Below are 23,419 nucleotides of genomic sequence, written 5' to 3'. Positions count from 1 at the left end.
AGGCACAATGTCAAATATTAAGTCCTTATGAAATAAAGTCACAGTAGACCGACCAGACTTGTGAATAAAAATTGTACCACGCCTCTACTTTGAACACACTTAAAAATTTGATATATGCACCAAATGGAAAATGAATCATTTGTAATTACAATAGAAACTTGCATCCAACTTCTTCAAAGAAACAATACCTACGGGTTCATATATTATTAAATGAACTTGAGAAAATACATCAAGGACCAGCTATTTGCATTTTTCTTACAGTTTAGGCAATTAAACCATGGATTTTTAAAAGATCCATAGTTGAACTTGCTATGGCAAAATGTTGAAATTTTGTTACCAAAGAGGGTCGAGGTCAGCCTCAGGTTGAACCACAAGCTGTATTAGTGTATGCAATGAGGAACATGGGTCACTAATTGTAGTTAGGACATAGTGTTAACATAATATTGTTAAGCTAGTTACAACTGTTAGGATAGCTATAAAGATGAACAATAAATAGACCCTTGAAAGGCAAAGTAGGGCATGGACTAGTTTACATTGTTTGCAAATCAACTAAGCGGACAAGGTAGTGTCATCTATCCATTTCCCTCAACATCGCTCCATGTATTATTCACAAAATAGAAAAAATAATTTAGTCACCAGATCTGAATCCTAACATAATTTCCACTAACGCCTACCTCACTAACAAAATGCACGATAAGAACATTCTACAACATGTTGAGTGATGACTCTACTAAAATAGAACTATAAAGGATAACACTATAAGGTCTAAGACACATAATCCTTGCATTTTTTTGGTGCTAAAATCAAGAATTGGTGGTCTGTTCACTGGTCCGCCTTCTTTCTCCATGTTCATCAGAATTTATCACCCTAGATCTCACTCTGTGATATCAGCTTTAGTATAGTTGATTATGAAATTCTGATACCAGGGGACAGATGTCGTACCGGATGTCACGACATCACGCTTCAGAACATGCAGATTATATGTGTCCGTATGAACAGATTAAACAAGTAAATAACACAAGAGAATTGTTTACCCAGTTCGGTGCAACCTCACCTACATCTGGGGGCTACCAAGCCAGGGAGGAAATCCACTCTCAATAGTGTTAGTTCAAGGTCTAACAGCCCCTGTTTACAACCTTCTCACCTAACCACTACCCGTGCGATCTCTACCTAAGACCCAATCTTAGATATGAGAACCTCCGCTCACTCCCTCTCACTCACACTCCCGTGTTTACAATTAAGTCAAAGACACACCAGAGATCAACTCTGAACAAAAGAGATCAACTCTACACACTAGAGATCAACTCTAGACACAAGAGATCAACTCTACACACATAGGTCCAACACTTGATGTTAGGGTACCATCAAGGTGGCTCACAAAAGACTCAAGTCCCAAAAACTCACAAACTAACTCTTCAATCCCGGACTTGGTCCAGAACTCGTGCAGCCTCCATGATTATATAGCCGTGTACGATTCTGGGCTGCAAGTTCTTGATGCTGGAGGAGATCTATCTTCTTCTGAAAAATCTGCAGTTAAAGAACTAAAAGATAACTTTTGATCTTTTAGTTTGAATCTTTAATCTTTAATCTTTAATCCCTGAACGAACTCTTCTACTTTGAAATTCGAACTTTAATGATCTTTTAATTCGTTCCTAAAGATAGATCTTCTAATCTCTTGCTAACTGCACAATAATCTGTTAAAGATATAACAGATTTATATGTCCAGTATTATCGGGCCAGATGTCAGGACATCGTATCCGACATCTTGGATCCTGCAGCTTCAATGCTTCACTTGACTTTTATCTTGCATTGTACAGCACTTCCAGTATTCTCGAGCAGGATGTCAGGACATTGTATCCGACATCGTGGATCCTTCAACTTCAATTCATCACTTGACACTTTATCTTGCCTTGTGCATTATGCAGCCCGATCTTATTCCTTGACATAACGTTGGACATCATGTGCAGCAACTCCAGCTTTCCTTCATTGTCTAAGTGCTTATGTTTTAACAAAATCTTAGCCAACCTTTTTAAACTCAGTAGTGCTAAGCACTAACAGATTATATTATTCATCATTGTCCACATTTGTGTAACTCAATTAATTAGAAATCATGGAATGGAATGTGTGAATCATTTCATGTTGTGAACTCTTTTTTCTGCTTTCAGGTGTGAAACCAAATGAAAGTAAAAAAGTGGACCTCTCCCTGTTGTATTGTCCATGTTTGCAGTCTTTGGTTTGTTATGTACATGTGCACTTGAACACATGCAATTGTGACTTTAGGCTATGAAAAGCATAGATCAATTTTCCATATTATGAATAACAAAACATTAATAAATACCTGTAGTGTGCCATTGTCCAACATTATCAAATATTTATAAATCTGTAAACTTATATAAATTCATGGACCAATAACATGTGGCTGTACACTATTGTGGAATCTTTGACAATCACTCAAAATAAAGAAAAAGGAATGGTACGTGTTCTTCCTTAACTACATTGCATTGGCTCCCTAATTGCCTTAGTTCCTTAATAAGACTATTGTCATCTCTCTTCCCAATGGAAAGAAGAAAAAATATGTTGTTATTGAATATATCATGGACCATAACCAATTAGTTTCTTCTATATGGTTAATTAGGGTTCCTATAAATCCCTAATGGCCAATATTGGTATCAACTCATTACATTTAGACCAATTTTAGAAAGGTATAGGTTCACTGAAGCACACCACACCACTTAAAATGCAAGCTAGAAATTAAGGCAAGACAAAGCTAGAAATCAAGCCTCCACTTAGAAATTCTACACAGTTCACTAGTAACAGTCTTGCCATCATAACCTGGATCAACAAGGCTACAACCACGCTGAACTTGCAGCACTTACTGAGTTTACCTCATCAGAATGAGGCACTAGAATGGCTTCATTAAAAAGATAGGAAGCTACTTCTAACAAAGGATTTGAGGAAAAAAGATCACATTGTTGTGGCCAAAGATGGAAGTGGGAAATATAAAAAAAAATTTGATGCACTTAAACATGTCCTTAATAAGAGTAATAAGAGGACTATGATCTATGTGAAGAAAGGGGTTTACTATGAAAATGTGAGGGTAGAGAAGACCAGATGGAATGTGATGATCATTGGTGATGGTATGACTTCTACTATTGTATCTGGAAGCCGTAACTTTGGATGGAACACCAACATTTTCAATAGCAACATTTGGTATGTAACTATATTCATTAATTTTAGGTTTGAATACAATGTTTTTCCTTATAATTTTCTCAGTTTTGGTATTGAGTCCATATAGTTTATTTCTTCTACAAAATTGACCCCTTGTTTTGGAACCAAATCGAAAATGTATACATGATGGCGGTGACCAACAAAATATAGGGACTAAAAACCAAGCTTATAAAGAGACCAAAATCAAAATTGAGAAAAACAATAGAGACTAAATTTATTTAAACTAAATTTTTTACTTCAAATGCAAGGACTGCGTAAAGACGTTATACGTTGTCATTAAATCCTAGATTGTTATGTATGGTATATTTGTTGACTTTCATAATAACTACTTCAATAGTCATAAATAAGAAGATTTCTGATTGGTTGACAACCGTGCATGAAAACTAAACTCTTAAACTAATTAGACATAAAATTTAGTGTATGTTTTTCATAAATACTATTTAGATAACTTGGACATATTTTCATCTAGATTTGTTGGGGGTGAAACAAGTTGTATTTGGAAGGAATTTCATAGCTGGAGATATGGGTTTTCGCAACACAATCGGTCCACAGAAGCATCAAGCAGTGGCACTAATGACAAGCTCAGATCAAGTAGTTTACTATAGATGTCACATTGATGCATATCAGAACACTCTCTATGCTCATTCCAACTGCCAATTCTATAGAGAATGCAACATCTATGGCACTATTGATTTCATTTTCGGGAATTTTGCGGTTGTCATCCAAAACTGCAACATTAGGCCAAAGCTACCTATGCATGACCAGATCAACACAATCACAGCTCAGGAAAAAACTGACCCTAACATGAACACTGGAATCTCCATTCAACATTGCAACATTTCACCCTTTGGAAACTTGAGTTCTGTCGAGACATACCTTGGAAGACCCTGGAAGAACTACTCAACCACACTGTACATGAGATCAAGGATGGATGGCCTTGTGAGCCCCAGAGGCTAGTTACCGTGGACTGGGAACTCAGCACTAGACACCATTTTCTATGTTGAATTTCATAATGTTGGACCAGGTGCTTCAACAAAGAATAGGGTGAAGTGGAAGGGTTTGAGAACCATTACTAGTAAACAAGCCAGCAAGTTTACTATTAAGGCTTTTCTACAAGGATATAAATGGATTTTTACACCAAGTTCCCCATTTAAGTCTGATCTATGACAATAGCCATAATATGCTAATGCAATTTGCAAAGCTCCCTTAGTGAAAATTTTTTGTACTTTTGTTATTTTTTCTTTCTTTCCCATGATCTTCTTGATTTGTATTATTAATTTGACATTGTATAATGATTCTTTTGATTTGACTATTATTTTTTCTTCATACATAGTTTGCACCAATCTTTGTCTCTTTCTCATAATTTTGTTTCACTTGGAGACTAGCATTTTGAATAAAAGGGATCTTAGTCTAATTTTTAACCGAGTCCAATGATGTCATAATCGTGTAATTCATGTAGCCAACTTCACTTAGTGGAATAAGACTACTACTCTTGTTGTTGTTACTTGTTGGAGACAAGCATGCAAATTACATTGGGATATTAGAATCATTTTGGACCAACTTTCCTAATTGCTTTAAAGCATATTATTTCTGCAAACTTGTACATATTCTTATTAAGACTTGAATTTTCATAAGAACATTAATGCCTCTCATCCCTTTTGGATGCTATTCCTTTAAAAGGAAAATCATGTAGTTACATTACATCTAACAAATAATGAATCAAATTTATTTTTTTCAATTTAAGCTTTCAGCTGTCTATCTTAGTATGGAGTAGTTCTAATCAAACAAATTATACGGTGTGCTTAATAAAACATTTTTGAAAATTTGATTAAGCACCTCAAGGTCATTGTTGTGTGCTTAATAAAACATTTTTGAAGTAGACATATTGGGTCTTTCTAACAAACAAGCTGATGCATATAAATATATTTCTCTAATCAATCATGCTCTTGTGTTCTATGATGTAGCCTAAATTACTAAACCTCGATCCCTAGTCAGACCGAATCAATCCAAGCTTCGTCCTCAGATCCCTCTTGTTGGACTAGGCCCAATTGAGACAGCCCTCTTAGGTTTAGACCAACTTAAACTGAGTTTGGTCCACAAATCCCTCTTGTAAGACTAGACTCAGCTCAAGCAACTTACGAAAGTTTAGCCTAATTTAGCCTAAGCTTCGTCTACAAATCCCTCTTGTAAGACTGGGCCTAGACTAAACAGCATTATTGTAACAACATAATTAAAACCAAAACTTAATCCGCAGATCCCTCTTGTAAGACTAAGTTTCGATCCTGCTTCAATCAAGTTCTAAGGCAATAGTACATTTCCCAATGCTAAAGTCACCTAACTATGCACACAAATGGATGATCAGACCAAAAGCATACAAACATTAAGCATTGAAGGAAGCATTGAACATAGAAAACATAATCAATTAGATATTAGGTATTTACATCAGTTGTTCATTAGAAATCCCCAACTATGGTGTTTGGCCAGCCATTACAGAAGAAACCCTAACAATAATAAGCTTACAAAACCTAGGTATCTCTACAAAAGCTGCTCTTCTTGCTGCCTCCAGAGCTTTTTTCCTGAAGTAGGCACTGTGGTGTGTGGAAGCAATGCTTTCCAAGTTTATTTTGATGATGTCAAAGACTCAAGTTAAGAATCAAGAGTCAAGCAAGTATCAAGAATCAAAGATTTGTTCAATCAAGAATCAAGATTCAAGTAAAGAATCAAGAGAAGACTCAAGATATGCAAGAACCATTAAGATAAGTATTAAAAGAGTTTTTTAAAATATTGAATAGCACAATTTTGTTCAAGAGAATTTTTCAAAGAAAAATCTTTTACCAAGAGTTTTACTCTCTGGTAGTCGATTACCAGAAGGCAGTAATCGATTACCAGTAGCCAACATTCTTTTCAAACTGATTTACAAAGCAATAATCGATTACCATGAGCATGTAATCGATTACCAATGTTTTTGAACGTTGAGATTTCAAATTTTAAGAGTCACAACATGTGATAAAACATTTTCAAACTTGTGTAATCGATTACACAATATATGTAATCGATTACCAATGTTTCTAAACATTGGTTTTCAAATCTAAACATGAAGAGTCACATCTTTTGATGTGTAATAGATTACACTATAATGGTAATCGATTACCAGTGACTTATTTTGAAAATTAAATTACCAAAAGTCACAATTCTTAAAGTGACTAGTTTCTGAAGATTTTTTAAAGATTCACAACTTTTAAAGTGACTAGTTTTCAAAAGAGTCACAACTTTTAAAGCAACTAGTTTTAAAGAAATTGCCAAGAGTCACAAACTTTAACTTGAGTCATCAAATGACTATAAATATGTGACCATGGCACGAATTTTAAAAGGCAGGTTCCTTTCATTCAAAAAGAGATTTCTTTCATTCATTCAAAGCATTCTTCTAAGAGTTTTTTGTTCAATACTTTCTTTATTCAAGAAAAGTTCATTGGCCAAAAAACTTGTGCTATTCTTCTTCTTAATTCCTTCTCCCTCTTGCCAAAAGAATTCAAAGAACTAACCCTCTGAGAATTCTTTTGATTCCCCAAACAAAGAATTAAAAGAACTAACCATCTGAGAATTTTGTGTAAGAAGCGGGTAGCTTCTTGGTTGTAATAGTGAACACAAGGGAGGGTACATCCTTTGTGGTTGGCTTCAAGTAGAGGGTACATCTACTTGGTTGTTCAAAGAGAACAAGGGAGGGTACATCCCTTGTGGATCTTTGCTTGTAAAGGATTTTACAAGGTTATTGGAAATCTCAAGAACCGTGGGTTGCTTGGGGACTGGACATAGGCACGGGTTGTGGCCGAACTAGTATAAATCTTGTGTTTGCTTTCTTCTTCCCTACACTCTTTACTTTTCCGCTGTGCACTTTTTATTTCCGCTTTACTTTTGTCTAAGTTATTGTTTCTGTTCTTTACTTTCTCATAACTTAGTAGTAAAGCCTAATTGAATCAAGAAATATTAAGAAGGATAAATTTTAATTAGTCAAGACACACTAATAATTAATTCAACCCCCCTTCTTAATTATTCTGAGGCCATTTGATCCAACATGGTGTGCTCTGGAATCTGTGCCAATCATCTGCTTAAAGTTTGTACCCTAATTCTGCACAAGATAGGCTTTAAATAGGCTCTGAATTCGCAATGTTGCACTTAGTGCCACCCTCGCGCTTAGCGCGGGTAAGTGGATTTAGGCTTAGCGCCAGTCGTGCGTTGAGCCTAGCTGAAGACACCTGCTACGCTTAGCGCACTAATCTCACGCTTAGCGCGCGGCCTTGATGTTGATGCCCTGCTAGATTCTTCTGTCGCGCTGAAGCTGCACTAAGCGGTGGATGCGTGCTTAGCCCACTAATGAGCTAAGCTCAACTGTCACTTTTGGCACTTCATGACTTAGCTTCTTTTTCACCTGAAATTGCACATATTTCATCATTAAATCCAATGGACATATTCTAGAGACAACTTTATCCATAAAACAAAATTTATTTACAAAAATCACTAAAAACTAACCATAAATTGGGGAACTATACAAGTTGTGGAAAATGATTTCTATACAAAAGTTAGTCGTATAAGGAGACTAACAAACTCCCCCAAATTTACAGTTTTTCTTGTCCTCAAGCAAAGAAAGAACAACTCACTTGTCCTCAAGTGACAAAGACAGTGGTCAATCAAAAGAAAATGGTGTCTGATTCATAAAGGAATTCAACCATATGAGTTGAATATCATGGAATGCTTAAATCAATCACTTCTCACAAGCATGCTGCTTTTCAAAGATAGGAGCATACGCATTAGAGTCACAGCTGAAATAAGCTAGTAAGCATGACAAAAATCAAGGAAGGATCATCAACCAAAACCTCATAGTCATTGTTTCACTCAAGCTCAAGTGTTTAGGCTTATTCCATCATAAACAACCAACACAAGTTCCAACCTTTGCATTTCATCTCATATCATACAACAATGAACACACAAAATTGAATCCGAAGGACTTTCTAGGCTTGTAATGGGGTTAGGTTGCCAACAAATCATGGCTTTTCTAGGACTCAAAAGCTTAGGTTCTAGGAGAGCATTCATCCATAGATAAACCTTCACCTTTTTCATTCATTCCTAACCCATACTCGCCCTTTATTTAGGCACTTAGCTTTCATTATTTTGTAGCATACGCACTTATTCATTTTATTTGTACTTACAGTTTTTTTTAACACAGAAAACATTATATACATAGACAGTGTGTGTATACTATTTTCTTTGACCATTTCAATTCTTACCCAGTGCCTCCCCCAAATTTGGGACAAATTTACCTTGATAATAACTCCCCCAAATTTGGAACAAATTTTCTTTGAACCCAGCTTCTGTGGATGATGCTATCCTACAACCTAAGATAAGGTAGCAGAAGATACAACTGAATAGGCTCCTGGTTCAATCAATCAATCAATTCATTCAGCTCAAACTGGGTGCAAGGGATAATTCGTTTAAACATATGGTCAGCTTTTTGGCTAAGTGGCTATTCATAATCAAACATGGCCTTCATCATCCTCAAATTCATGCATCCAGTCCATACTTCAGAGATTCACGCAAAAATCAGTACTAAATGATAGTCGTTTCTCTCAAAATTTAAGGATCACACTCTCACCGGGATACGGTTAAGGCATTCCTTCACAATCAATCTGACAACCAAAATTTGCTAAACCAAATCACTTTCAAACACTCATTTCATACCAAACAAGCCACTGCATACAAAGTTCAACCAATTCACTATTCAATCAAGCTTTTTGTACAAGCAAACAAACAACTACACTACCGAAATTTAAATGCTGAAATTTAAAGAACTGAAACATAAAAGCTGAAATTTAAATGACATAAATCATAAAATAACTGAAAATAAACTAAAGTGTTCAGAGTGAAAAAATTTAAACGTCCTGCTCCTCCTGTGGCTAGTCTTTATTCAAATCCAATGCTGGAGCTGCTGATGAATTCTGGATAGGCTGCTCTGGCTCCGCAACTGGTGTAGATAGTTGGGTCTCCTCAGGAGTAGTCTCCTCCTCTGCTGCTGCTGCTGATGGCTCCTCAATCACAGGCTCTTGGGCTGTAGAGGCTCCTCCCCCTCTAGAAGAAGAGGGCTGGTTTCCTGGCCAGGCCACCTGAGCATCAAACTCCTCCATGCTCATAATAGAGGGCAAGCCCAAGCCTTGAAGGATCTGCATGATGATGGATTACCCCCTGTGGATGCTCTTGAGCATAGAGTGCAGCATCTGTGGTGTAAAAATAAAATCTGATGGACCTGCAGATAAAGGAGCTAGAAGTGGTATTTGTGTGGGTGTAGGAGGAATAAATGGAATCTGAGTGGGAGGTAATAGAGCTATGGAAAAAGAAGGAGTTGGTGTCTCTGGTGCTGAAGTGGAAGGGGTCTCAGATCTCTTATCCCTGGCCTTCCTGGGTCCCCTGAAAGTTATTGTTGGATCATCAAGATTCCAATAGTTCTTCTTAATATATGCCAAATTAATGGTAGGACTCAGGCTCTCCAAGGACCTCGAATTTGACTGAACTCCCCTAGCCTTACATAAAGTTGTGATCAAGGCAGGGAATCCTAGTCTGGATGTGTCATGCGGTGCTATGAGGGAGATCTGGTGGGAGATGAGGTACCCCACATTCATGTTCATCTTCATGATGATGCCATAAATGAGTTTGGCTCTGTCAAGAGTGACATCAGAAGTGTGGTAAGTGGGGATGAGGGTAGAAAAGGAAAGAACGCTCCAAGTCTGAGTAAGCGTGGTCATGTTCTTCCTCAGAATCTTCAAAGGCCTGGGATACAAAGCTTAGCAGCCAACTCCTAAGGATCAGGCCTCAGGAGTGCAAATCTAGAATATGCACAATGTGCTAAGAGTATCCTCATCAAACTTAATCAGATGACCTCTCACCCTCACCTGCTTAGGTGATTTGTCCTCGGGGTCATAGAGGTTTGCATAGAATTATTTTACAATGGCAACATCAATATTGCCGTCCACAAAGTCATTCAACTCCTCATCCCAATGGCGTCTCTTGAGTTCCACCTTGAACTCATCAAACTCTGTATAGTAAACTACCACATTCCTCTCTGTTAAAAGCTTATGAGGCACCACAATGTCAGTGTATCTCTCCAAAGCCTCTTGGGAAGTGAATCTGGATCTATCAAATCTGGCTTGGGTAGGTGTAGAGGGTGCCTTTCTTTTCCTATAAGTCATCTGCAAAATATAAGACAAAACACAAGAGATTAGCACAGGTTTATTCTCAAGAAAATAGAAAAATTTAAACTGAAAACAAAGCTGGGTGCTTAGCGCAGCATGCCGAGCTTAGCACGCCTTATGAAATTAACTTAAGCGCTAAGCGCAGCAAGCTGGCGCTTAGCTCGAAGACACAAAAAACATTTTTTTTCTGTAGAATAGGCTTAGCGCACAACTATGCTTAGCCTAAGTCTACAATTTTAGAAACAGTAGAGGACTGGAGCTTAGCGCAGCATGCTGGCGCTTAGCTAAGCCTCAACAAAAAGACACTCAGGCTTAGCGCACAGGCGCGCTTAGCCATATTACAAAGGTAAAGAAACAGAACCTAAGTGGCGTTTAGCCATATTACAAAGGTAAAGAAACAGAACCTAAGTGGCGTTTAGCTCAGCAAGTTGGACTTAGCGCCTAAACTACTCTGAGTATCTCAGTATATTATTGACATTAGCGCACAGGCGCGCTTAGCGTCTGCATCATTTTGGTTCAACAGCCACAATAAACGCACTTAGCGCGACATGGTCCGCCTAGCGCGATCATCGGAAATCCTAAAAAAATTTAACAGTTGCGATGAACAGGCTAAGTGCAGCAGGCTTGCTAAGCGCGTTCATCGCAATTCCCAGAAATACACGCAGGGGTTTTCACCCCTTTCAGCCACATTACCCCTAATGGGCTTCTAAACTACCTAAAGTCCTAAAATACCTAACTCTAAAACTAAGTAACTTACCTAACAGCAGCTAACTACGAAAACCATAAATCAACTATCCTAAGGTTTGAAGCATGAAAAGTAAAAATAGAAGTATGCTAACTTACTTAGATTGTCTTTGAAATGAAGCAAAAATGATGTAGAGAAGCAGTACACACGCAGCAAAAAGCAAAAGAATGCTCAAAGATGAGAAGGTGCACAGGTTTGGGTGCAGAGGTTTGGGTTCAAAGGTAGCAACCCAAGTGCCTCTGTCTTTGCTTTTTAAAAACTGAATTTTGTTTGGCACGCTTAGCGTGTAGCTGCACTTAGTGTGACAACGTGACGTTTGAGTTTAAAACACTAGCACTTAGCCTAGCCTTGCGCTAAGCCCAACTTGAAGTTGTAAAATCTCGTAAGCATTTGGGGCTTAGCGCGACAGGCGGCGCTTAGCGCTTTCTGCAACACCAAAAATCTTACTGCAATATGCGCTTAGCCTGAGATGCGAGGCTTAACGTAACATCAAGCTTCAACTTATAGTGAGTGATTCAGGCTTAGCGCCATTACTTGTGCTAAGCGCACTTCCAATGATTTCAAAACAGAACGATGTTGGCGCTTAGCGCATCCTTTCCCGCTAAGCCCAGCTTGAAAGCTCAACTTATAGAATGAATCTAGGGCTTAGCGCAGAATGGCGCACTTAGCGCAGCTATAATAAATTTTCACAAAGAGGAAGTGGTGCTTAGCACATCATCCACGCTAAGCCCACTGCTTAAGGTGCAACTTATAGTGAAGATGTTGGGCTTAGCGCAGCGATGTGCACTTAACTGAACCATTCAGCCAATCAATCAAGGGTCTTTGCGATTAGCGCGAGCAAGCTCGGCTTAGTGCGTGAAGAGATGGCGCTTAGCGCAAGGTTTACGCTTAGCGGATAAGCAATCTAAAAATTTTTCTAAGTTATTTTCTTCTTATCTCTTCACACATAATTGAAAAACCCTTTTTGTTCATTACTAAACAAGCTAAAATAAATCACAATCACAAGCAAGATGTCCTAACTACATGCAAGAAATAAAAATGAAGATAGAGAAGGGAAAGAAAAGCTGAGTTGCCTCCCAGTAAGCGTTTCTTTGACGTCACTAGCTTAACGCATCATCCTATTATCCAGGATCCAATAAAGTTCCCACTTCAAGGACCTTCTTCTCAAGTCTTCTTTCCTCCATCATATGAACTTTAAAACAGACCTTCCGGTCCGATAGCTCTTTATCTTCATGAAATAGATCAAAGCTGATTTTCTGATCTTCTATGCCCATTTGCAACATCTTCTTTCCCATATCTACTACACAACTTGTAGTAGACATGAATGGGCGGCCAAGAATGAGAGGAATATCAGCATCGTCTTCTATGTCTATCATCACAAAATCAGCTAGAAATATAAGGTGCTTCACCTTAACCAAAACATCTTCAATCACTCCATATGGTCTTGTGATGGAGCGATCAGCTAACTGGAGGGTCATGCATGTAGGCATTATCTCTATCTCTCCAAGTTGCCGACACATGGAGAGAGGCATTAAGTTGATACTAGCTCCCAAGTCTACGAGAGCTTTTCCTACAACAACCTTACCAATGGAACACGGTATCCTGACAACTCCAGGATCTTTGTGCTTAGGTGGAAGAATGCGTTGAATCACAGCACTACAATTGCCTTCCACCACAATTTTGTCACTATGGATGTACCGGTTCTTCTTTGCCAGCATATCTTTTAAAAATTTGGCATAGAGGGGCATTTTTTGAAGTGCTTCTCCAAAGGGTAAAGTAATTTCCAGTTTCTTGAAGATATCAAGAAATCTGGCCAAATGTCTTTCTTTCTCTTTTCGGGAAGTTACCAAAGGATAAGGTACTTCCTTGCCTTCAATTGGAGTAGTATCCTTCTTCTTTTCAGTGTTTGCCTCACTCTTGCCTCTCCTCATCTCATCATCAACAACTTTCTCTTTTTGTTTTTCATTTTTCAACTTTTTTTCTTTTTCTTTTTCTTCTTCTTTTATTCTTTCTTTTCTTTCTCTTTTATTGGTGTCTCTTCTTCCTTATCATCTTCAGCCTCCTCATTAATCTCTTCAAGTTCTACAAAACCAGAAATGGGTTCAAATGTTGGCTTAGGTGCCAACTATTGTTTATGTTCCTCCATCTTCTTCTCAGCTTCACTCTCATCCACAAGGATTGCCCTTCTGCTTCTAGTCATCACAACTTTACACTCCTCCTTGGGATTTTTCTCTATATTAGCTGTAAAACTGCTTGATGATTTATCCGCTAATTGCTTTGCAAGCTATCCCACTTAGACCTATAGATTCTTTATGGCAGACTCTGTGCTCTTCTGGTTGGACATAGAAACCTGCATGAACTGAGCTAGAGTCTCTTCCAGCTTCATTGTGCGATCATAGAGGCTAGGCCCTTGTTGTTGTGGCCTTGTGGATGGTCCACCTTGATCTCTATTGAATTGATTTCCAGGGTGGTTCCTCCATTGTCCTTGTTGTTGATTGTATTGCTAGCCATGTTGGAATCCAGAAAATCCTCCTGCATTAAAATTGTTTCTGGGTTGATTTCCCATGTAATTGACTTCATGAGTGGGTTGTTCTTCAATAGGGATACAACATCCAGATTCATGAGCTCCCCCATAGATAGTACATCCTGCAACCTGCAAAATAGAAGCATGTGAAGTATGTGCAGAATGAATTTGAGTGGGCAACTTACTTATTGTTTCAGTCAATGCCTCAAGTTGCTTAGACAGCAACTTATTTTGTGCCAACAATGCATCTTGGGAGGTTAGCTACAATAAACTCTTTTTAGTAGGAATGTGAGCTCTATCTCTCAAAATAGCAATGTCACTTGCAGCCATATTTTCAATGAGATCCATGGCTTCTTTAGGGGTCTTCAATTTGATTTTCCCACCTGCAGAAGCGTCCAATAGTTGCTTGGATTGCGGTCTTAACCCATCTATAAAAATGTTGAGCTGTATCGGTTCTGAGAATCCATGAGTGGGAGTCTTTCTCAATAAACCATGAAATCTTTCCAAGGCTTCACTCAAAGATTCATCGGGAAATTGGCGAAAATAAGAGATGGTGGCTTTGCCTTCTGCAGTCTTAGACTCAGGAAAATATTTCTTGAGAAATTTCTCCACAACCTCATCCCATGTCTTAAGACTATTGCCTTTAAATGAATGAAGCCACCTCTTAGCTTTTCCTGATAAAGAAAATGGAAACAAGCTCAATCGGATTGCATCTTCAGGCACTCCAACCAACCTGATAGTATTACATATTTCTATGTAGGTGGCTAAGTGTGCATATGGGTCTTCATTTGGTAAACCATGAAATAGATTATTCTAAATTAGCTGAATCAATGATGGTGGATATGTAATGGTTTGTGCTAGAACTTCTGGTTGAGCAATGCTGGTGAAAAATTGTTGTCTTTGATATGATCTAAATGAGAATGTCCTGCAATAGGAAAACTAGAAGATGCCTCAGAAGATTGAGGTTCTTCCTCTGGAATTGCTGTTGCTTCTTAATCCTACAAAAAATTTCTAATTCTCTATTGATTACACCTTCTACAAGTGGCGTTAATCTCCAAATCAATGGGGATCAAATCACCTACAGTAGATCTTCTTTGCATACAAGAAAATAGAACAGCAATTATTTAGTTCAAAAGAACAATGAATGTGCTATAACTACTATGTTAGTCAAAAGAATCAATAAATCAAAGAAAGCAAAAATAAAGCAATGTTGCACAACTAAACTAAATTCTACTAACAGCTTAGTTCCCTGGCAACGGCGCCATAAATACTTTGTTGGATTTCCCCTGTGGTTTCTTTTTATTCCACTTTTTCTTCGTTCAAATATATTCAAGGGAAATCCAGTTTTCTGGAAAGCGCACTGAATCGTCAAGTATTTAAAAATTAAAATGGATGAATCCGAGTATCGAACACAGGGAACTAATGTTAGCCTGAATTAAGTTCAGAAACGAAGCATTGTTGAGAGAACATGTATGATTGATAATTTCAAACAAAATTTAAACTAACTTTTATGCTAAAAACTATAAAATGCAAAGTAAGTAAAAGTGACAGCAGTAGGTAGAAATGTTGGGTTTTTCTAACAAACAAGCTAATGCATATAAATATATTTCTCTAATCAATCAGCTCTTGTGTTCTATGATGTAGCCTAAATTACTAAACCTCGATCCCTAGTCAGATCGAATCAATCCAAGCTTCGTCCTCAGATCCCTCTTGTTGGACTAGGCCCAATTGAGACAGTCCTCTTAGGTTTAGACAAACTTAAACTAAGTTTGGTCTGCAGATCCCTCTTGTAAGACTAGACTCAGCTTAAGCAGCTTACGAAAGTTTAGCCTAAGCTTCATCTATAAATCCCTCTTGTAAGACTAGGCCTAGACTAAATAGCATTATTGTAACAACATAATTAAAACCAAAACTTAATCCGCAGATCCCTCTTGTAAGACTAAGTTTTGATCCTGCTTCAATCAAGTTCTAAGGCAACAGTACATTTCCCAATGCTAAAGTCACCTAACTATGCACACAAATGGATGATCAGACCAAAGGCATACAAACATTAAGCATTGAAGGAAGCATTGAACATAGAAAACATAATCAATTAGATATTAGGTATTTACATCAGTTGTTCATTAGATATCCCCAACAATAATAAGCTTACAAAACCTAGGTATCTCTGCAAAAGCTGCTCTTCTTGCTGCCTCCAGAGCTCTTTCCCCGAAGTAGGCACTGTGGTGTGCTCTGGAATCTGTGTCAATCATCTGCTTAAAGTTTGTACCCTAATTCTGCCCAAGACAGGCTTTTAATAGGCTCTGAATTCGTGACGTTGTGCTTAGCGTCACCCTCGTGCTTACCGCGGGTAAGTGGATTTGGGCTTAGCGCCAGTCGTGCGCTGAGCCTGGCTGAAGACACCTGTTGTGCTTAGCGCACTGATCCCACGCTTAGCGCGAGGCCTTGATGCTGATGCCCTGCCAGATTCTTCTATCGCGCTAAGCTCACTGATGAGCTAAGCTCAACTGTCACTTTTGGCACTTCATGAATTAGCCTCTTTTTCACCTGAAATTGCACATATTTCATCATTAAATCCAATGGACATATTCTAGAGACAACTTTATCCATAAAACAAAATTTATTTACAAAAATCACTAAAAAAATAACAAGTGAAAGGAAGCGAAAATCCATGTAGTAATTACAAGTGCACACACCCGAGTTATCCAACAAAGAAGAAAGTTGAGAGGTCTTTGGAGGGACATATCAGTGAAATAGTATACAAGGGAAGCCACAATCATCCCAAGCCACATGGTAAAAAATGGTTCTCAATCAATTCATCAAACTTTTTCGTCCTGCACCAATTCAGGGATTTCTGATCAATCTGTGGGAGAGGAAGATCTTTAGCAAACATCACAGACTAGTTATTCTGGAGGGGGTGATGATGACCTTGGAAATGAGGCCAAAACATGGTATGATCAGCAAATGACACTATATCACTCTAATGACTTGATTTGTATTGTTAAAATGAAACCACTTGGTGAACTTGATTTTAGTGTGACTAATTATAATTATGATTCTCATTATTGTCGGAAGGGAGAGTGATCGAGGCTGTACCCGAATCAAATAAACATTAAAATGCAGTAACTAGGAAGTGATCCTAGGTCGTTTCCCAACGAGCAATGATAAACCAAATGTTCATAACAGATAGTAGGAAAATAGTAACGAATTGGGGGGGGGTGGTTGCCTTTGTAAATTAAACAGCGAATAGATGTGAATTAGACAATATCAAAATTAAAACATGTTGCTTCCCCTTGATTCGCAAGCAAGTCTCTTATCCTAGGTTACGAGAGTTTATCCTTTATCAGTTCAACCACTTAATCCAACCCTAAATTAAATTACTAAGCGAAATTTAACATAAGGCATTCATTATGTGATTAAGCAACACATACACCAATTAATCATAAACGATCATTAAGCATGAACATAAATTAAGCGCAGAGACAATTAATCAAGCACTAAGCATGCATGAATTAATAGCAACAAATTCAGAGTAATTAGTGAAGAGGAAAAACTGAACAGAATTTAACAGTAATAATAGAACCTCAAAGAGAATTGTGCTTGATCCTCAAGAGAAAATAACGTTGGAGACTTAGCCTTCCATTAATCAATAGAGAATGAAATTATAGATTGAAGAATGAAATTTTATTGCTAAAACGAAAAGTCAAAACTAGAATTGCAAAACGAAAAAATGTCTCAAAGAAGCCTCCCACTAAAAAACGAAAAAGAGGAAAGAGACTAAAACTAGAGCCTTGGTGCTGTTATATAGTTTTTCCAGCCCCAAAGCTTACAAATCTGTTTTAAATCCGAGCTCACAAATAAAATAAAATAAAATCTAGATAAGATAAGATAAGATCTAGATGAGATCAAATCTAAATAATATCTACCATACCCTAATTTCGTCCGGGGACCATTTTTTGATGGCATGCAACCTTTGCTTGACCACTTCGAGGTACTTGGCACCCATTGTTGCACAATACGTGAAGTTCCATAACATGCCAGAAGTCAAAAGAGAGCATTGTTGCACGATCCGTGAAGTTCTGTAACATGTCGGAAATCAAAAGGAAGCATTGTTACACAATCCGTGAGGTTCCGTAACATTCCGAAAGCCAAAAAAGGGATGATTACGTAATCCATAAGGTTCCATAACATTACGGAAGGGAAACAAGTATCGTTACGGAATTCGTAAAGTTCTGTAACGTTACGGAAAAAGAATCAGCAAAAAAAGGCAGGGGTGTATTTAGAAAACAGGGGGTGCAAATAGCAACCAGGCCCACTCGGGCCTTCCAGGAAGTTCTTCCAGAAGGCACCACCTTCTGGAGGAAGCAACCTAGCTCGCCTGGGCGAGCAAGGTGGCAAGCTTCTCCCTCTTTTCCCTATAAATAGTGAGAGGAGGGAAGAACAAAAACGTTCAATCCTCCTGTTATTTGAGGATCACTTGAAATTAGTGAAAAAAATTGTTTCCGTGAAGAAAATCCAAGCTGAGGCGCTTCCGTAACGCGTCCGAAACGTTTTTGTGGTTGATTTCGTGAAGATTTTCGGCCGTCTTTCATTCGTTCTTCGTCGGTCTTCGGTCTTCAACCGGTAAGTTCCTGAAATCGAACTTTTCAATTCATTCTATGTACCATTGGTGGTCCCCACTTGTTTCGCGTGCTTTTATTTTCATTTCATTTACTTTCCGTACCCCCTTTTGACGTGCTTTAGTCATTTATTCAAGTCATTTTCTCGCCTAATCAAAAAATAAAATAAATTTCCACCGATTATTTGAATTGTAACATCTGTTAATTTCTGTTAAAATGAAATCCGACCGTTCGGTCATGTCGTAACCACGTTGGAAACCAAAAAAGAGGTAAAATAATAATATAATAATCAAAAAATATCTTTTAGTAAAACAAAACAAAAAAATCAATCGGACGTTTCTCTTTGGGATTTTTCTTTCTTAATTCAATTGACTAATAACTAAAGTGAAACTAAGGCTAAAATCAACTCACAAAATCAAGCTTTGTCCACAAAAATCACTAAAAAAGACATTTTAAGGTCCAACGCCTTAAACGGTCCTCTTTGCTTTTTATCAGTTAACATAGACCGTTCGAAAGAGTAAAATCAACACATCACTGCCTTTTGAAAGAACTACGTAGGTCTGATTTCCTCTTTGATGGAGGGTACGTAGGAGCAAGAGTCCCGCTTTTGTCAACCTCAAAAATAAAAAGAAATAAAAGTTTAGATACATAATTTCACACAATTCTAATCTAAGGCTGTTGTCCTTTGGGACAAACGTGAGAGGTGCTAATACTTTCCTCAAACATAAAGATAACTCCCGAATCTGGAATATTCTTCATGACCGGTTTCCTTTGGTTTTTCTAACATTTTCCTTTCAATAAATGTTGGTGGCAACTTCGCGCATTTTCCTCCTATGGAAGACGCACCCGTGAGCCTCGCCTCGCTCGCCCGCAAAAGGGTAGGTTGCGACAATATCTAGATAAGATAAAGTCTAGATAAGATAAAATTTTGTAGAATAAAATAGTCTGCCCTCTTCAAGTCCAAGCCCAATTCTGGATACAAGCCCAATGCTTCATTAATTCCTGAAATTAGATTAAAAACATCAAATTAGCTGAATGGGCCCAAATAATAAAACTGCCTAATTAATTTGACAATTAAGACTAATCAGTAATTAAAATGGTGCAAAAAGGGTTAAGAAATAGGAGAAAATAATGGCACATCAAAACCCCCCCACACTTAGCCTTTTGCACTCCTGGGCAAAATGAAACAAAGAACAAAATCCAAGGATATCAAAGAGAGACAAACAAAAAAATTTACATATTTCTCAATGAACATCAAGGAATGAAAGGAATGGGTAACATCTAACATGAAGAGATCCAAAGAGTCAAGACATTCGTGAAAATCATCCAAGCAACACAATCATGGCAAAATAGTTAATCAGCTCAAGAATGAAAAGTGATAAAGCCTCACAAGATATACACTCTATCTCTCAAGTGTCTAGGCTACTATTTACCCTCAAAGCACCCATGAAAACCAACACCACATAAACTTGGCAAGTTTCTAAAATTGACAATCAACCCATAAATACAAGCACATGAGGATCAAAAGGTCTTTTAAGGTTGTAATGGGGCCAAGGACAAGGTAGGGAAAATATGGAATAAGTAGCTAAATCCCAAAGGAATAGAGGAGCAATGGGGAATAAGTGCATATTAAGAAAAAATAAGAAGACCTAAAGATAAAATTTAAACATAAAGAGTAGAACCAAAAGTCTCATCATTCTTTTTCTATTTAAGATCTTATTCACTCAACAACTTTATTGCTTTTCTTTTTCTTTTTTTCTGCAATTTTTTTTTCATTTTTTTTAAACAGTAACATTTGAGAAGTAGCATATCATTCAGCAGCATGTCCAACGTTTAACCCATATACAATGTACATCAGTATGGCCCAAAAATACATCATGAAGCATAGCCAACAAAACATGTTATCCAACAACCCCCCCTCCCCCCCCCCCCCCCCACACTTATTCCCAAAACAATTCTAAAGCTCCAAAATTCCTTAAGGGTAAAGTGATATTATGGTTTTTCACTTAAGGCTTGTAGTGAGCTTCAAAACAAAGAAAGGGAAACAAGGCTCAAAAGGGCTATCAAAGGAATTAATTCAAGGTAGGTCCATTTGGCTAGAGGCTTATAAGAACAAAATTGCCTAAATCATTTCCAAATATGCATGTGAATTAGGAAGCATCAACAAGAATCAAGCCAAGGCTATTGTGCAAGCAATCAATGGGGCAAAACACACCAAATGATTATGATGATGGCTCAAATTCTCACAAAGGTAAACTTATCACTTCCAAATTGAGCTTTCAAAAACTATCATGACATGTAGAGGAAAAACAAGGACTTCAAATCACAAAATGTCAAGCGACTTTTATTTTCAAAACAATTACCCATTACTTGAACATATCCTATAATTCAAAGAAAAATATGCAAAGTTGTACATGCAAATAGAATTGATCTAAAATATTAAACTAGAAACCCAACTGTCATACCCTAATTTCGTCCGGGGACTTTTGCTTGATGACATGCGACCTTTCTTTGGTCCTTGTGAGGTGCTTGGTACCCATCATTAGGCAATTTGTGAAATTCCAGGACATGCCGAAAAACCAAAAAAATATTGATGCACAATCCGTAAGTTTCCGTGACACGCCGGAAATCAAATGGAAGCATCGTTGCATAATTAAGTGAGGTTCCGTAACATTCCGTAAGTCAAAAAGGGGATGATTATGTAATCCGCAAGGTTCCGTAACATTACGGAAAGAAAACAAGTATCGTTACGAAATTCGTAAGTTTCCGTAACTTTACGAAAAAAGAATCACCAAAAAAAGCAGAGGGGGTGTACTTAGTAAAAATGGGGGTGCAAATAGCACCCAGGCCCACTTGGGCCCTCCAGAATATTCCTCCAGAAGGCTGTTGCTTCTGGAGGAAGCAACCTGGCTCGCCTGGGCGAGCTGGGCGGCAACCACCTCCCCTATTTTGCTATAAATAGGGGAGGAAGTGAAGAAGGAAGGGGTTCAGCCCCTTAGGCACTTCTCTCTCTTTCGAATTTGCTTGGAAAAATTGTTTCCGTGAAGAAAATCTAAGCCGAGGCGCTTCCGAAACGTTTCCGTAACGTTTTCCGTGAGGAATCTCGCAAAGGTTTCAACCGTTCTTCGACGTTCTTCATTCGTTCTTCATCGTTCTTCGATCTTCAACGGGTAAGTACCTCGAACCAAGCTTTTCGATTCATTCTATGTACCCGTAGTGGTCCACATTGTGTTTCGTGCATTTTTATTCTCATTTTGTTTACTTTTTATACCCCCTCTTGACGTGCTTAAGCCATTTTACTTAAGTCATTTCTCGCTTAACTTAAAAATAAAATAAATTTCCACCGAACGTTTGAATTGTATTATCCGTTAACTTCGGTTAAAATAAATTCCGACCGTTCGGTCGTGCCGTAACCACGTTGGAAATCAAAAAGAGGTAAAAAATAATATAATAATCAAAAAAACATCTTTTAGCAAAATAAAGCGGAAAATCAATCGGACGTTTTCTCTTTGGGATTTCTCATTCTTAATCGAATTGATTAAAAACTAAAGTGAAACTAAGGCTAAAATCAACTCGCCTAGTCAAGCTCGTCTATAAAAAATAGGCTTTTGAAGTTTGTCATTTCAATTTCTCACTAAGTAAAATGGATCGTTTTTAAGGTCCAAACGCCTTAAAAAGATCACCACTTAAGTAAAAAAGAATCATTTGATAAGAAAGAACTACGTAGGTCTGAGTTCCTCATTGAGGATACGTAGGAGCAAAAGCCCCGCTTTTGTCGACCACCCCAAGAGATCGTTAATGGTCCAATGCCTTAACGTTTCTCTCCTTTCAAAAACAAGAGATCGTTAATGGTCCAACGCCTTAACGTTTCTCTCCTTTCAAAATCAAAAGATCATTTAATGGTCCAAACACCTCAAATGACCTTTTTGTTCAAATCAAAATATATCTTGCAAAAAGATAAAAAAACAACTTAACCAAACACTTTGTTCCGAAAGAACTACGTAGGTCTGATTTTCTCATCTCAAATTGAGGAATACGTAGGAGCAAAGGGAAACACCCTTGTCGACCACAAAAAGAGAAAAATATCAAAAGGGTATAAAGGATATAAAGACATAAAAAGGGAACATAAAAATCAAAGTCACGTTTGCACATTCGATTAAAGGCTGCCGTCCCTTGGGACGGACGTGCGGGGTGCTAATACCTTCCCCGTGCGTAAATACAACTCCCGAACCTTTCACTTAAAAGTTCGTAGATCGCGTCTTTTCCGGTTTTTCCGACGTTTTCCTCAAATAAACGTTGGTGGCGACTCCGCGCGTATTCCTTTCGTGGAACTCGCATCCTGCGAGTCTCGCGTCGCCCTCCCGCCGAAGGGTAGGTTGCGACAGTTGGCGACTCCACTGGGGACTGTTTTTTAGAGAGTTAGGCCATTTAATCTTGTGCAATGTTTTATCATGACTTTCTCCTTTGTTGGTTTCCCTTTATTTGTTTTATGTTCTTGTGTATATAAACTATTTGTTGCTTTTAGTGTGTTTTAGAATGTATGCATGAGGTAAATATTTATTCATTTGATGCACACAAACACTAACACTATTTGCACACACTGTGAGTGAAAAAGGGCCCTATACCCGGGTTCATGGGAACATAAGGAGTGGAGGTGAATCTGTGATCATGCTAGGTCTCTGACTTGCTTGATTACAGTGAACCCTCATCTAGAGCTTTTCTCTTTGAAAACTTATTGTTGCTAGTAGTCCCTACTGCTGCAATATGTTCTTCGAAGGGGATGATACCTCTAGAAACCATCAAGAGAGATATGACTACCTTGGGGATTATTGCTAAAAGCCTAGTTAGTTCTCTCCCTTATAGGTCCCTTAAATAGGGGCACGGAGCAAACACGCTGCGTGCCATTTTTCACACTGCCATGCATAAGTATCATATACCCGTTTGCTTATGTTCAGTGAATATTATCATACTATGTACATCCCCGTATTGTACCTTTCGCATGTGCATCATGTGTGGGTTCCGTCTTAATCCCCTCTCTTGGGCAAACCAACGGAGGGTCCGTGTC

The 23,419-nt window shown here is 38.0% G+C and overlaps 2 pseudogenes; both read left to right on the top strand.

Annotated features, from left to right (window-relative positions):
• Positions 1-2,653: 2,653 nt before the first annotated feature.
• LOC100779150 (putative pectinesterase/pectinesterase inhibitor 24) lies at positions 2,654-4,395 on the top strand (annotated as a pseudogene).
• Positions 4,396-14,227: 9,832 nt separating this feature from the next.
• Positions 14,228-23,419, top strand: part of LOC100778614 (probable WRKY transcription factor 33) — a 32,310-nt pseudogene continuing 23,118 nt past the window's right edge.

This window comes from Glycine max, chromosome 17 (genome assembly GCF_000004515.6).
Source record: "Glycine max cultivar Williams 82 chromosome 17, Glycine_max_v4.0, whole genome shotgun sequence".
In the NCBI taxonomy this organism is placed as follows: domain Eukaryota; kingdom Viridiplantae; phylum Streptophyta; class Magnoliopsida; order Fabales; family Fabaceae; genus Glycine; species Glycine max.
Note: the sequence above shows the minus strand (reverse complement) of the source record. Positions and strands in the feature narration are given on the sequence as shown.